Genomic DNA, 13,710 nt, shown 5'->3' with positions numbered 1-13,710 from the left:
AACTTATTTCCTGCTGCCACAAATCAGCTACAATCCTATTCAATGAAAAATTGTCTCCGAAAGGCATCAAATCTGCTTGAAATGATACGTGGCTATCAGCACAATTATTCAACACACATGCTCGACTGTGCGCAGACGCCTGTGGCGTAGCCCTTTGGTCCTGAATCAGATACAGTGGTTCCAACAAAAACTCTCCTGAACGGCACTGTGCCGAAAATTTCGCTACAGATCACCCTTGACTTGCTTGTGCTTCAGGTAGACGCCGGTTTTGCAGCCAGGAAGCGGACAGCAGCAACTTCCAACTAGTTTTGCAGTACTCAAACAACACAGTAAAACAGCATGCATCTTTTGCAGAACAGGAAAAACTCGACCGGGACAGGATTCGAACCTGCAATCTTCGGATCCGAAGTCCGACGCCTTATCCATTAGGCCACACGGTCAGTGGCGCAATATACTTCCCCACCCACACCTTATTTTCGCCATTTGTACACTTGGCAGAATGAATTTCCCTCTTTGACGCAGTTCTCCATCTCAAATTTCAGTACTAAAAGTACGACGCTACTTATGGCTGTGTCCCATCGCAAGTTACATTCAAGCCCTTATGACGCTGATCAAACAAGAGGTTGCAAATCAGCTTCAATCGCTTAGTGCCATCTCAGTTGCTTGCAGAAGGTACCTTACCCTATGTGATACAATGGCGAGTTGTCGCTATTACCAAAGCGGCGGCGGCGCCGCCGCCGCCGACGACAATCGCGAGGGTCTTTATCAGGGGTAGAAAATACATCACAAGAACTAAGTATTTCACGTCGGCATTCTCCGGAGACTGCCAAAAGCAGCAGTTTCTGGTGCCCACTTTAATAGCACCATTCACACTATTCATTTGCGAGAACATTTCTTAAATACCGCACACATTCATAATTTTTTTTATCCTTGACCGCTTTTTTCGAAAGGGCCACGGTGGGAGGGGCTGTTACAAAATTCATTTGCCTCCTGGGAGGATCGAACTCACGACCTCTGGTTTACTAGACCAGCGCTCTGCCACTGAGGTAAGGTAGCGCCTCCTAGCGCACTTTTCGTCTACTTTGTTCTTACAGACTAGTGAATCGGAGCCATTCAGCTCGAAACGCACCGCATGAGCGACCATTATTTGCATTTAGTTAGCACAGCTGCTGCTTTCCTACACATCTCACACGATATCGATGTACACCTAAAATTCCAAAACAACACATTTATTTCATTTCAGAGTTACTTTCAGCTTCAAATACCGTTCCTCTGATATTCATACGAAGCTAGGCATCGTCGTAACCCGTTACGTTCATTACGCAAGGCTCACGAGAGGGGCGCATGTTGGATCCGCGTAGACACAAAATTTTGCGCCGCCCAGCGTGGGGCTCGAACCCACGACCCTGAGATTAAGAGTCTCATGCTCTACCGACTGAGCTAGCCGGGCTGCACGCAACGCGTTACGAGCCATACAATACTGATTTGACCTAAGACCATCTATTGAAGATTCTTTTGACTACAACTTATTTCCTGCTGCCACAAATCAGCTACAATCCTATTCAATGAAAAATTGTCTCCGAAAGGCATCAAATCTGCTTGAAATGATACGTGGCTATCAGCACAATTATTCAACACACATGCTCGACTGTGCGCAGACGCCTGTGGCGTAGCCCTTTGGTCCTGAATCAGATACAGTGGTTCCAACAAAAACTCTCCTGAACGGCACTGTGCCGAAAATTTCGCTACAGATCACCCTTGACTTGCTTGTGCTTCAGGTAGACGCCGGTTTTGCAGCCAGGAAGCGGACAGCAGCAACTTCCAACTAGTTTTGCAGTACTCAAACAACACAGTAAAACAGCATGCATCTTTTGCAGAACAGGAAAAACTCGACCGGGACAGGATTCGAACCTGCAATCTTCGGATCCGAAGTCCGACGCCTTATCCATTAGGCCACACGGTCAGTGGCGCAATATACTTCCCCACCCACACCTTATTTTCGCCATTTGTACACTTGGCAGAATGAATTTCCCTCTTTGACGCAGTTCTCCATCCCAAATTTCAGTACTAAAAGTACGACGCTACTTATGGCTGTGTCCCATCGCAAGTTACATTCAAGCCCTTATGACGCTGATCAAACAAGAGGTTGCAAATCAGCTTCAATCGCTTAGTGCCATCTCAGTTGCTTGCAGAAGGTACCTTACCCTATGTGATACAATGGCGAGTTGTCGCTATTACCAAAGCGGCGGCGGCGCCGCCGCCGACGACGACGACGACGACAATCGCGAGGGTCTTTATCAGGGGTAGAAAATACATCACAAGAACTAAGTATTTCACGTCGGCATTCTCCGGAGACTGCCAAAAGCAGCAGTTTCTGGTGCCCACTTTAATAGCACCATTCACACTATTCATTTGCGAGAACATTTCTTAAATACCGCACACATTCATAATTTTTTTTATCCTTGACCGCTTTTTTCGAAAGGGCCACGGTGGGAGGGGCTGTTACAAAATTCATTTGCCTCCTGGGAGGATCGAACTCACGACCTCTGGTTTACTAGACCAGGGCTCTGCCACTGAGCTAAGGTAGCGCCTCCTAGTGCTCTTTTCGTCTACTTTGTTCTTACAGACTAGTGAATCGGAGCCATTCAGCTCGAAACGCACCGCATGAGCGACCATTATTTGCATTTAGTTAGCACAGCTGCTGCTTTCCTACACATCTCACACGATATCGATGTACACCTAAAATTCCAAAACAACACATTTATTTCATTTCAGAGTTACTTTCAGCTTCAAATACCGTTCCTCTGATATTCATACGAAGCTAGGCATCGTCGTAACCCGTTACGTTCATTACGCAAGGCTCACGAGAGGGGCGCATGTTGGATCCGCGTAGACACAAAATTTTGCGCCGCCCAGCGTGGGGCTCGAACCCACGACCCTGAGATTAAGAGAATCATGCTCCACCGACTGAGCTAGCCGGGCTGCACGCAACGCGTAACGAGCCATACAATACTGATTTGACCTACGACCATCTATTGAAGATTCTTTTGACTACAGCTTATTTCCTGCTGCCACAAATCAGCTACAATCCTATTCAATGAAAAATTGTCTCCGAAAGGCATCAAATCTGCTTGAAATTATACGTGGCTATCAGCATCATTATTCAACACACATGCTCGACTGTGCGCAGACGCCTGTGGCGTAGCCCTTGGGTCCTGAATCAGATGCAGTAGTTCCAACAAAAACTCTCCTCAACGGCACTGTGCCGAAAATTTCGCTACAGATCACCCTTGACTTGCTTGTGCTTCAGGTAGACGCCGGTTTTGCAGCCAGGAAGCGGACAGCAGCAACTTCCAACTAGTTTTGCAGTACTCAAACAACGCAGTAAAACAGCATGCATCTTTTGCAGAACAGGAAAAACTCGACCGTGACAGGATTCGAACCTGCAATCTTCGGATCCGAAGTCCGACGCCTTATCCATTAGGCCACACGGTCAGTGGCGCAATACACTTCCCCACCCACACCTCATTTTCGCCATTTGTACACTTGGCAGAATGAATTTCCCTCTTTGACGCAGTTCTCCATCTCAAATTTCAGTACTAAAAGTACGACGCTACTTATGGCTGTGTCCCATCGCAAGTTACATTCAAGCCCTTATGACGCTGATCAAACAAGAGGTTGCAAATCAGCTTCAATCGCTTAGTGCCATCTCAGTTGCTTGCAGAAGGTACCTTACCCTATGTGATACAATGGCGAGTTGTCGCTATTACCAAAGCGGCGGCGGCGCCGCTGACGACGACGACGACAATCGCGAGGGTCTTTATCAGGGGTAGAAAATACATCACAAGAACTAAGTATTTCACGTCGGCATTCTCCGGAGACTGCCAAAAGCAGCAGTTTCTGGTGCCCACTTTAATAGCACCATTCACACTATTCATTTGCGAGAACATTTCTTAAATACCGCACACATTCATAATTTTTTTTATCCTTGACCGCTTTTTTCGAAAGGGCCACGGTGGGAGGGGCTGTTACAAAATTCATTTGCCTCCTGGGAGGATCGAACTCACGACCTCTGGTTTACTAGACCAGCGCTCTGCCACTGAGCTAAGGTAGCGCCTCCTAGTGCTCTTTTCGTCTACTTTGTTCTTACAGACTAGTGAATCGGAGCCATTCAGCTCGAAACGCACCGCATGAGCGACCATTATTTGCATTTAGTTAGCACAGCTGCTGCTTTCCTACACATCTCACACGATATCGATGTACACCTAAAATTCCAAAACAACACATTTATTTCATTTCAGAGTTACTTTCAGCTTCAAATACCGTTCCTCTGATATTCATACGAAGCTAGGCATCGTCGTAACCCGTTACGTTCATTACGCAAGGCTCACGAGAGGGGCGCATGTTGGATCCGCGTAGACACAAAATTTTGCGCCGCCCAGCGTGGGGCTCGAACCCACGACCCTGAGATTAAGAGCCTCATGCTCTACCGACTGAGCTAGCCGGGCTGCACGCAACGCGTAACGAGCCATACAAATCTGATTTGACCTAAGACCATCTATTGAAGATTCTTTTGACTACAACTTATTTCCTGCTGCCACAAATCAGCTACAATCCTATTCAATGAAAAATTGTCTCCGAAAGGCATCAAATCTGCTTGAAATGATACGTGGCTATCAGCACAATTATTCAACACACATGCTCGACTGTGCGCAGACGCCTGTGGCGTAGCCCTTTGGTCCTGAATCAGATACAGTGGTTCCAACAAAAACTCTCCTGAACGGCACTGTGCCGAAAATTTCGCTACAGATCACCCTTGACTTGCTTGTGCTTCAGGTAGACGCCGGTTTTGCAGCCAGGAAGCGGACAGCAGCAACTTCCAACTAGTTTTGCAGTACTCAAACAACACAGTAAAACAGCATGCATCTTTTGCAGAACAGGAAAAACTCGACCGGGACAGGATTCGAACCTGCAATCTTCGGATCCGAAGTCCGACGCCTTATCCATTAGGCCACACGGTCAGTGGCGCAATATACTTCCCCACCCACACCTTATTTTCGCCATTTGTACACTTGGCAGAATGAATTTCCCTCTTTGACGCAGTTCTCCATCTCAAATTTCAGTACTAAAAGTACGACGCTACTTATGGCTGTGTCCCATCGCAAGTTACATTCAAGCCCTTATGACGCTGATCAAACAAGAGGTTGCAAATCAGCTTCAATCGCTTAGTGCCATCTCAGTTGCTTGCAGAAGGTACCTTACCCTATGTGATACAATGGCGAGTTGTCGCTATTGCCAAAGCGGCGGCGGCGCCGCCGCCGACGACGACGACAATCGCGAGGGTCTTTATCAGGGGTAGAAAATACATCACAAGAACTAAGTATTTCACGTCGGCATTCTCCGGAGACTGCCAAAAGCAGCAGTTTCTGGTGCCCACTTTAATAGCACCATTCACACTATTCATTTGCGAGAACATTTCTTAAATACCGCACACATTCATAATTTTTTTTATCCTTGACCGCTTTTTTCGAAAGGGCCACGGTGGGAGGGGCTGTTACAAAATTCATTTGCCTCCTGGGAGGATCGAACTCACGACCTCTGGTTTACTAGACCAGCGCTCTGCCACTGAGCTAAGGTAGCGCCTCCTAGCGCACTTTTCGTCTACTTTGTTCTTACAGACTAGTGAATCGGAGCCATTCAGCTCGAAACGCACCGCATGAGCGACCATTATTTGCATTTAGTTAGCACAGCTGCTGCTTTCCTACACATCTCACACGATATCGATGTACACCTAAAATTCCAAAACAACACATTTATTTCATTTCAGAGTTACTTTCAGCTTCAAATACCGTTCCTCTGATATTCATACGAAGCTAGGCATCGTCGTAACCCGTTACGTTCATTACGCAAGGCTCACGAGAGGGGCGCATGTTGGATCCGCGTAGACACAAAATTTTGCGCCGCCCAGCGTGGGGCTCGAACCCACGACCCTGAGATTAAGAGTCTCATGCTCTACCGACTGAGCTAGCCGGGCTGCACGCAACGCGTAACGAGCCATACAATACTGATTTGACCTAAGACCATCTATTGAAGATTCTTTTGACTACAACTTATTTCCTGCTGCCACAAATCAGCTACAATCCTATTCAATGAAAAATTGTCTCCGAAAGGCATCAAATCTGCTTGAAATGATACGTGGCTATCAGCACAATTATTCAACACACATGCTCGACTGTGCGCAGACGCCTGTGGCGTAGCCCTTTGGTCCTGAATCAGATACAGTGGTTCCAACAAAAACTCTCCTGAACGGCACTGTGCCGAAAATTTCGCTACAGATCACCCTTGACTTGCTTGTGCTTCAGGTAGACGCCGGTTTTGCAGCCAGGAAGCGGACAGCAGCAACTTCCAACTAGTTTTGCAGTACTCAAACAACACAGTAAAACAGCATGCATCTTTTGCAGAACAGGAAAAACTCGACCGGGACAGGATTCGAACCTGCAATCTTCGGATCCGAAGTCCGACGCCTTATCCATTAGGCCACACGGTCAGTGGCGCAATATACTTCCCCACCCACACCTTATTTTCGCCATTTGTACACTTGGCAGAATGAATTTCCCTCTTTGACGCAGTTCTCCATCTCAAATTTCAGTACTAAAAGTACGACGCTACTTATGGCTGTGTCCCATCGCAAGTTACATTCAAGCCCTTATGACGCTGATCAAACAAGAGGTTGCAAATCAGCTTCAATCGCTTAGTGCCATCTCAGTTGCTTGCAGAAGGTACCTTACCCTATGTGATACAATGGCGAGTTGTCGCTATTACCAAAGCGGCGGCGGCGCCGCCGCCGCCGCCGCCGCCGACGACGACGACGACGACGACGACGACGACAATCGCGAGGGTCTTTATCAGGGGTAGAAAATACATCACAAGAACTAAGTATTTCACGTCGGCATTCTCCGGAGACTGCCAAAAGCAGCAGTTTCTGGTGCCCACTTTAATAGCACCATTCACACTATTCATTTGCGAGAACATTTCTTAAATACCGCACACATTCATAATTTTTTTTATCCTTGACCGCTTTTTTCGAAAGGGCCACGGTGGGAGGGGCTGTTACAAAATTCATTTGCCTCCTGGGAGGATCGAACTCACAACCTCTGGTTTACTAGACCAGCGCTCTGCCACTGAGCTAAGGTAGCGCCTCCTAGCGCTCTTTTCGTCTACTTTGTTCTTACAGACTAGTGAATCGGAGCCATTCAGCTCGAAACGCACCGCATGAGCGACCATTATTTGCATTTAGTTAGCACAGCTGCTGCTTTCCTACACATCTCACACGATATCGATGTACACCTAAAATTCCAAAACAACACATTTATTTCATTTCAGAGTTACTTTCAGCTTCAAATACCGTTCCTCTGATATTCATACGAAGCTAGGCATCGTCGTAAACCGTTACGTTCATTACGCAAGGCTCACGAGAGGGGCGCATGTTGGATCCGCGTAGACACAAAATTTTGCGCCGCCCAGCGTGGGGCTCGAACCCACGACCCTGAGATTAAGAGTCTCATGCTCTACCGACTGAGCTAGCCGGGCTGCACGCAACGCGTAACGAGCCATACAATACTGATTTGACCTAAGACCATCTATTGAAGATTCTTTTGACTACAACTTATTTCCTGCTGCCACAAATCAGCTATAATCCTATTCAATGAAAAATTGTCTCCGAAAGGCATCAAATCTGCTTGAAATGATACGTGGCTATCAGCACAATTATTCAACACACATGCTCGACTGTGCGCAGACGCCTGTGGCGTAGCCCTTTGGTCCTGAATCAGATACAGTGGTTCCAACAAAAACTCTCCTGAACGGCACTGTGCCGAAAATTTCGCTACAGATCACCCTTGACTTGCTTGTGCTTCAGGTAGACGCCGGTTTTGCAGCCAGGAAGCGGACAGCAGCAACTTCCAACTAGTTTTGCAGTACTCAAACAACACAGTAAAACAGCATGCATCTTTTGCAGAACAGGAAAAACTCGACCGGGACAGGATTCGAACATGCAATCTTCGGATCCGAAGTCCGACGCCTTATCCATTAGGCCACACGGTCAGTGGCGCAATATACTTCCCCACCCACACCTTATTTTCGCCATTTGTACACTTGGCAGAATGAATTTCCCTCTTTGACGCAGTTCTCCATCTCAAATTTCAGTACTAAAAGTACGACGCTACTTATGGCTGTGTCCCATCGCAAGTTACATTCAAGCCCTTATGACGCTGATCAAACAAGAGGTTGCAAATCAGCTTCAATCGCTTAGTGCCATCTCAGTTGCTTGCAGAAGGTACCTTACCCTATGTGATACAATGGCGAGTTGTCGCTATTACCAAAGCGGCGGCGGCGCCGCCGACGACGACGACAATCGCGAGGGTCTTTATCAGGGGTAGAAAATACATCACAAGAACTAAGTATTTCACGTCGGCATTCTCCGGCGACTGCCAAAAGCCACGGTTTCTGGTGCCCACTTTAATAGCACCATTCACACTATTCATTTGCGAGAACATTTCTTAAATACCGCACACATTCATAATTTTATTTATCCTTGACCGCTTTTTTCGAAAGGGCCACGGTGGGAGGGGCTGTTACAAAATTCATTTGCCTCCTGGGAGGATCGAACTCACGACCTGTGGTTTACTAGACCAGCGCTCTGCCACTGAGCTAAGGTAGCGCCTCCTAGCGCTCTTTTCGTCTACTTTGTTCTTACAGACTAGTGAATCGGAGCCATTCAGCTCGAAACGCACCGCATGAGCGACCATTATTTGCATTTAGTTAGCACAGCTGCTGCTTTCCTACACATCTCACACGATATCGATGTACACCTAAAATTCCAAAACAACACATTTATTTCATTTCAGAGTTACTTTCAGCTTCAAATACCGTTCCTCTGATATTCATACGAAGCTAGGCATCGTCGTAACCCGTTACGTTCATTACGCAAGGCTCACGAGAGGGGCGCATGTTGGATCCGCGTAGACACAAAATTTTGCGCCGCCCAGCGTGGGGCTCGAACCCACGACCCTGAGATTAAGAGTCTCATGCTCTACCGACTGAGCTAGCCTGGCTGCACGCAACGCGTAACGAGCCATACAATACTGATTTGACCTAAGACCATCTATTGAAGATTCTTTTGACTACAACTTATTTCCTGCTGCCACAAATCAGCTACAATCCTATTCAATGAAAAATTGTCTCCGAAAGGCATCAAATCTGCTTGAAATGATACGTGGCTATCAGCACAATTATTCAACACACATGCTCGACTGTGCGCAGACGCCTGTGGCGTAGCCCTTTGGTCCTGAATCAGATACAGTGGTTCCAACAAAAACTCTCCTGAACGGCACTGTGCCGAAAATTTCGCTACAGATCACCCTTGACTTGCTTGTGCTTCAGGTAGACGCCGGTTTTGTAGCCAGGAAGCGGACAGCAGCAACTTCCAACTAGTTTTGCAGTACTCAAACAACACAGTAAAACAGCATGCATCTTTTGCAGAACAGGAAAAACTCGACCGGGACAGGATTCGAACCTGCAATCTTCGGATCCGAAGACCGAGGCCTTATCCATTAGGCCACACGGTCAGTGGCGCAATATACTTCCCCACCCACACCTTATTTTCGCCATTTGTACACTTGGCAGAATGAATTTCCCTCTTTGACGCAGTTCTCCATCTCAAATTTCAGTACTAAAAGTACGACGCTACTTATGGCTGTGTCCCATCGCAAGTTACATTCAAGCCCTTATGACGCTGATCAAACAAGAGGTTGCAAATCAGCTTCAATCGCTTAGTGCCATCTCAGTTGCTTGCAGAAGGTACCTTACCCTATGTGATACAATGGCGAGTTGTCGCTATTACCAAAGCGGCGGCGGCGCCGCCGACGACGACGACAATCGCGAGGGTCTTTATCAGGGGTAGAAAATACATCACAAGAACTAAGTATTTCACGTCGGCATTCTCCGGAGACTGCCAAAAGCAGCGGTTTCTGGTGCCCACTTTAATAGCACCATTCACACTATTCATTTGCGAGAACATTTCTTAAATACCGCACACATTCATAATTTTTTTTATCCTTGACCGCTTTTTTCGAAAGGGCCACGGTGGGAGGGGCTGTTACAAAATTCATTTGCCTCCTGGGAGGATCGAACTCACGACCTCTGGTTTACTAGACCAGCGCTCTGCCACTGAGCTAAGGTAGCGCCTCCTAGCGCTCTTTTCGTCTACTTTGTTCTTACAGACTAGTGAATCGGAGCCATTCAGCTCGAAACGCACCGCATGAGCGACCATTATTTGCATTTAGTTAGCACAGCTGCTGCTTTCCTACACATCTCACACGATATCGATGTACACCTAAAATTCCAAAACAACACATTTATTTCATTTCAGAGTTACTTTCAGCTTCAAATACCGTTCCTCTGATATTCATACGAAGCTAGGCATCGTCGTAACCCGTTACGTTCATTACGCAAGGCTCACGAGAGGGGCGCATGTTGGATCCGCGTAGACACAAAATTTTGCGCCGCCCAGCGTGGGGCTCGAACCCACGGCCCTGAGATTAAGAGTCTCATGCTCTACCGACTGAGCTAGCCGGGCTGCACGCAACGCGTAACGAGCCATACAATACTGATTTGACCTAAGACCATCTATTGAAGAATCTTTTGACTACAGCTTATTTCCTGCTGCCACAAATCAGCTACAATCCTATTCAATGAAAAATTGTCTCCGAAAGGCATCAAATCTGCTTGAAATGATACGTGGCTATCAGCACCATTATTCAACACACATGCTCGACTGTGCGCAGACGCCTGTGGCGTAGCCCTTTGGTCCTGAATCAGATACAGTGGTTCCAACAAAAACTCTCCTGAACGGCACTGTGCCGAAAATTTCGCTACAGATCACCCTTGACTTGCTTGTGCTTCAGGTAGATGCCGGTTTTGCAGCCAGGAAGCGGACAGCAGCAACTTCCAACTAGTTTTGCAGTACTCAAACAACACAGTAAAACAGCATGCATCTTTTGCAGAACAGGAAAAACTCGACCGTGACAGGATTCGAACCTGCAATCTTCGGATCCGAAGTACGACGCATTATCCATTAGGCCACACGGTCACTGGCGCAATATACTTCCCCACCCACACCTTATTTTCGCCATTTGTACACTTGGCAGAATGAATTTCCCTCTTCGACGCAGTTCTCCATCTCAAATTTCAGTACTAAAAGTACGACGCTACTTATGGCTGTGTCCCATCGCAAGTTACATTCAAGCCCTTATGACGCTGATCAAACAAGAGGTTGCAAATCAGCTTCAATCGCTTAGTGCCATCTCAGTTGCTTGCAGAAGGTACCTTACCCTATGTGATACAATGGCGAGTTGTCGCTATTACCAAAGCAGCGGCGGCGCCGCCGCCGCCGCCGACGACAATCCCGAGGGTCTTTATCAGGGGTAGAAAATACATCACAAGAACTAAGTATTTCACGTCGGCATTCTCCGGAGACTGCCAAAAGCAGCGGTTTCTGGTGCCCACTTTAATAGCACCATTCACACTATTCATTTGCGAGAACATTTCTTAAATACCGCACACATTCATAATTTTTTTTATCCTTGACCGCTTTTTTCGAAAGGGCCACGGTGGGAGGGGCTGTTACAAAATTCATTTGCCTCCTGGGAGGATCGAACTCACGACCTCTGGTTTACTAGACCAGCGCTCTGCCACTGAGCTAAGGTAGCGCCTCCTAGCGCTCTTTTCGTCTACTTTGTTCTTACAGACTAGTGAATCGGAGCCATTCAGCTCGAAACGCACCGCATGAGCGACCATTATTTGCATTTAGTTAGCACAGCTGCTGCTTTCCTACACATCTCACACGATATCGATGTACACCTAAAATTCCAAAACAACACATTTATTTCATTTCAGAGTTACTTTCAGCTTCAAATACCGTTCCTCTGATATTCATACGAAGCTAGGCATCGTCGTAACCCGTTACGTTCATTACGCAAGGCTCACGAGAGGGGCGCATGTTGGATCCGCGTAGACACAAAATTTTGCGCCGCCCAGCGTGGGGCTCGAACCCACGGCCCTGAGATTAAGAGTCTCATGCTCTACCGACTGAGCTAGCCGGGCTGCACGCAACGCGTAACGAGCCATACAATACTGATATGACCTAAGACCATCTATTGAAGAATCTTTTGACTACAGCTTATTTCCTGCTGCCACAAATCAGCTACAATCCTATTCAATGAAAAATTGTCTCCGAAAGGCATCAAATCTGCTTGAAATGATACGTGGCTATCAGCACCATTATTCAACACACATGCTCGACTGTGCGCAGACGCCTGTGGCGTAGCCCTTTGGTCCTGAATCAGATACAGTGGTTCCAACAAAAACTCTCCTGAACGGCACTGTGCCGAAAATTTCGCTACAGATCACCCTTGACTTGCTTGTGCTTCAGGTAGATGCCGGTTTTGCAGCCAGGAAGCGGACAGCAGCAACTTCCAACTAGTTTTGCAGTACTCAAACAACACAGTAAAACAGCATGCATCTTTTGCAGAACAGGAAAAACTCGACCGTGACAGGATTCGAACCTGCAATCTTCGGATCCGAAGTCCGACGCCTTATCCATTAGGCCACACGGTCAGTGGCGCAATATACTTCCCCACCCACACCTTATTTTCGCCATTTGTACACTTGGCAGAATGTATTTCCCTCTTCGACGCAGTTCTCCATCTCAAATTTCAGTACTAAAAGTACGACGCTACTTATGGCTGTGTCCCATCGCAAGTTACATTCAAGCCCTTATGACGCTGATCAAACAAGAGGTTGCAAATCAGCTTCAATCGCTTAGTGCCATCTCAGTTGCTTGCAGAAGGTACCTTACCCTATGTGATACAATGGCGAGTTGTCGCTATTACCAAAGCAGCGGCGGCGCCGCCGCCGCCGCCGACGACAATCGCGAGGGTCTTTATCAGGGGTAGAAAATACATCACAAGAACTAAGTATTTCACGTCGGCATTCTCGTTTCTGGTGCCCACTTTAATAGCACCATTCACACTATTCATTTGCGAGAACATTTCTTAAATACTGCACACATTCATAATTTTTTTTATCCTTGACCGCTTTTTTCGAAAGGGCCACGGTGGGAGGGGCTGTTACAAAATTCATTTGCCTCCTGGGAGGATCGAACTCACGACCTCTGGTTTACTAGACCAGCGCTCTGCCACTGAGCTAAGGAGGCGCCTCCTAGCGCACTTTTCGGCTACTTTGTTCTTACAGACTAGTGAATCGGAGCCATTCAGCTCGAAACGCACCGCATGAGCGACCATTATTTGCATTTAGTTAGCACAGCTGCTGCTTTCCTACACATCTCACACGATATCGATGTACACCTAAAATTCCAAAACAACACATTTATTTCATTTCAGAGTTACTTTCAGCTTCAAATACCGTTCCTCTGATATTCATACGAAGCTAGGCATCGTCGTAACCCGTTACGTTCATTACGCAAGGCTCACGAGAGGGGCGCATGTTGGATCCGCGTAGACACAAAATTTTGCGCCGCCCAGCGTGGGGCTCGAACCCACGACCCTGAGATTAAGAGGCTCATGCTCTACCGACTGAGCTAGCCGGGCTGCACACAACGCCTTACGAGCCATACAATACTGATTTGACCTG

General features: G+C 47.2%; 24 non-coding genes across 24 annotated transcripts; all 24 read right to left on the bottom strand.

The window, feature by feature from the left end:
- Nucleotides 1-367: 367 nt before the first annotated feature.
- On the bottom strand, nt 368-440 carry Trnar-ucg (transfer RNA arginine (anticodon UCG)). The gene has a single exon. It is a non-coding gene; the product is annotated as a tRNA-Arg (tRNA).
- Nucleotides 441-984: 544 nt separating this feature from the next.
- Nucleotides 985-1,056, bottom strand: Trnat-agu (transfer RNA threonine (anticodon AGU)). Its single transcript has one exon. It is a non-coding gene; the product is annotated as a tRNA-Thr (tRNA).
- Nucleotides 1,057-1,377: 321 nt separating this feature from the next.
- On the bottom strand, nt 1,378-1,450 carry Trnak-cuu (transfer RNA lysine (anticodon CUU)). Its single transcript has one exon. It is a non-coding gene; the product is annotated as a tRNA-Lys (tRNA).
- Nucleotides 1,451-1,890: 440 nt separating this feature from the next.
- Trnar-ucg (transfer RNA arginine (anticodon UCG)) lies at nt 1,891-1,963 on the bottom strand. Its single transcript has one exon. It is a non-coding gene; the product is annotated as a tRNA-Arg (tRNA).
- A 553-nt stretch (nt 1,964-2,516) lies between these two features.
- Trnat-agu (transfer RNA threonine (anticodon AGU)) lies at nt 2,517-2,588 on the bottom strand. The gene has a single exon. It is a non-coding gene; the product is annotated as a tRNA-Thr (tRNA).
- A 321-nt stretch (nt 2,589-2,909) lies between these two features.
- On the bottom strand, nt 2,910-2,982 carry Trnak-cuu (transfer RNA lysine (anticodon CUU)). The gene has a single exon. It is a non-coding gene; the product is annotated as a tRNA-Lys (tRNA).
- Nucleotides 2,983-3,422: 440 nt separating this feature from the next.
- Nucleotides 3,423-3,495, bottom strand: Trnar-ucg (transfer RNA arginine (anticodon UCG)). The gene has a single exon. It is a non-coding gene; the product is annotated as a tRNA-Arg (tRNA).
- A 547-nt stretch (nt 3,496-4,042) lies between these two features.
- Trnat-agu (transfer RNA threonine (anticodon AGU)) lies at nt 4,043-4,114 on the bottom strand. The gene has a single exon. It is a non-coding gene; the product is annotated as a tRNA-Thr (tRNA).
- A 321-nt stretch (nt 4,115-4,435) lies between these two features.
- Trnak-cuu (transfer RNA lysine (anticodon CUU)) lies at nt 4,436-4,508 on the bottom strand. Its single transcript has one exon. It is a non-coding gene; the product is annotated as a tRNA-Lys (tRNA).
- Nucleotides 4,509-4,948: 440 nt separating this feature from the next.
- Nucleotides 4,949-5,021, bottom strand: Trnar-ucg (transfer RNA arginine (anticodon UCG)). Its single transcript has one exon. It is a non-coding gene; the product is annotated as a tRNA-Arg (tRNA).
- A 547-nt stretch (nt 5,022-5,568) lies between these two features.
- Nucleotides 5,569-5,640, bottom strand: Trnat-agu (transfer RNA threonine (anticodon AGU)). The gene has a single exon. It is a non-coding gene; the product is annotated as a tRNA-Thr (tRNA).
- A 321-nt stretch (nt 5,641-5,961) lies between these two features.
- Trnak-cuu (transfer RNA lysine (anticodon CUU)) lies at nt 5,962-6,034 on the bottom strand. The gene has a single exon. It is a non-coding gene; the product is annotated as a tRNA-Lys (tRNA).
- Nucleotides 6,035-6,474: 440 nt separating this feature from the next.
- Nucleotides 6,475-6,547, bottom strand: Trnar-ucg (transfer RNA arginine (anticodon UCG)). Its single transcript has one exon. It is a non-coding gene; the product is annotated as a tRNA-Arg (tRNA).
- A 577-nt stretch (nt 6,548-7,124) lies between these two features.
- On the bottom strand, nt 7,125-7,196 carry Trnat-agu (transfer RNA threonine (anticodon AGU)). Its single transcript has one exon. It is a non-coding gene; the product is annotated as a tRNA-Thr (tRNA).
- A 321-nt stretch (nt 7,197-7,517) lies between these two features.
- Nucleotides 7,518-7,590, bottom strand: Trnak-cuu (transfer RNA lysine (anticodon CUU)). Its single transcript has one exon. It is a non-coding gene; the product is annotated as a tRNA-Lys (tRNA).
- Nucleotides 7,591-8,647: 1,057 nt separating this feature from the next.
- Nucleotides 8,648-8,719, bottom strand: Trnat-agu (transfer RNA threonine (anticodon AGU)). The gene has a single exon. It is a non-coding gene; the product is annotated as a tRNA-Thr (tRNA).
- A 318-nt stretch (nt 8,720-9,037) lies between these two features.
- Nucleotides 9,038-9,113, bottom strand: Trnak-cuu (transfer RNA lysine (anticodon CUU)). Its single transcript has one exon. It is a non-coding gene; the product is annotated as a tRNA-Lys (tRNA).
- A 1,057-nt stretch (nt 9,114-10,170) lies between these two features.
- On the bottom strand, nt 10,171-10,242 carry Trnat-agu (transfer RNA threonine (anticodon AGU)). The gene has a single exon. It is a non-coding gene; the product is annotated as a tRNA-Thr (tRNA).
- A 321-nt stretch (nt 10,243-10,563) lies between these two features.
- On the bottom strand, nt 10,564-10,636 carry Trnak-cuu (transfer RNA lysine (anticodon CUU)). Its single transcript has one exon. It is a non-coding gene; the product is annotated as a tRNA-Lys (tRNA).
- Nucleotides 10,637-11,696: 1,060 nt separating this feature from the next.
- Trnat-agu (transfer RNA threonine (anticodon AGU)) lies at nt 11,697-11,768 on the bottom strand. Its single transcript has one exon. It is a non-coding gene; the product is annotated as a tRNA-Thr (tRNA).
- A 321-nt stretch (nt 11,769-12,089) lies between these two features.
- On the bottom strand, nt 12,090-12,162 carry Trnak-cuu (transfer RNA lysine (anticodon CUU)). Its single transcript has one exon. It is a non-coding gene; the product is annotated as a tRNA-Lys (tRNA).
- A 440-nt stretch (nt 12,163-12,602) lies between these two features.
- On the bottom strand, nt 12,603-12,675 carry Trnar-ucg (transfer RNA arginine (anticodon UCG)). Its single transcript has one exon. It is a non-coding gene; the product is annotated as a tRNA-Arg (tRNA).
- Nucleotides 12,676-13,201: 526 nt separating this feature from the next.
- Trnat-agu (transfer RNA threonine (anticodon AGU)) lies at nt 13,202-13,273 on the bottom strand. Its single transcript has one exon. It is a non-coding gene; the product is annotated as a tRNA-Thr (tRNA).
- A 321-nt stretch (nt 13,274-13,594) lies between these two features.
- On the bottom strand, nt 13,595-13,667 carry Trnak-cuu (transfer RNA lysine (anticodon CUU)). Its single transcript has one exon. It is a non-coding gene; the product is annotated as a tRNA-Lys (tRNA).
- Between the last annotated feature and the right edge of the window lie 43 nt (nt 13,668-13,710).

Source organism: Schistocerca cancellata, chromosome 8 (assembly GCF_023864275.1).
Source record: "Schistocerca cancellata isolate TAMUIC-IGC-003103 chromosome 8, iqSchCanc2.1, whole genome shotgun sequence".
NCBI classification, from domain to species: Eukaryota; Metazoa; Arthropoda; class Insecta; order Orthoptera; family Acrididae; genus Schistocerca; species Schistocerca cancellata.
Note: the sequence above shows the minus strand (reverse complement) of the source record. Positions and strands in the feature narration are given on the sequence as shown.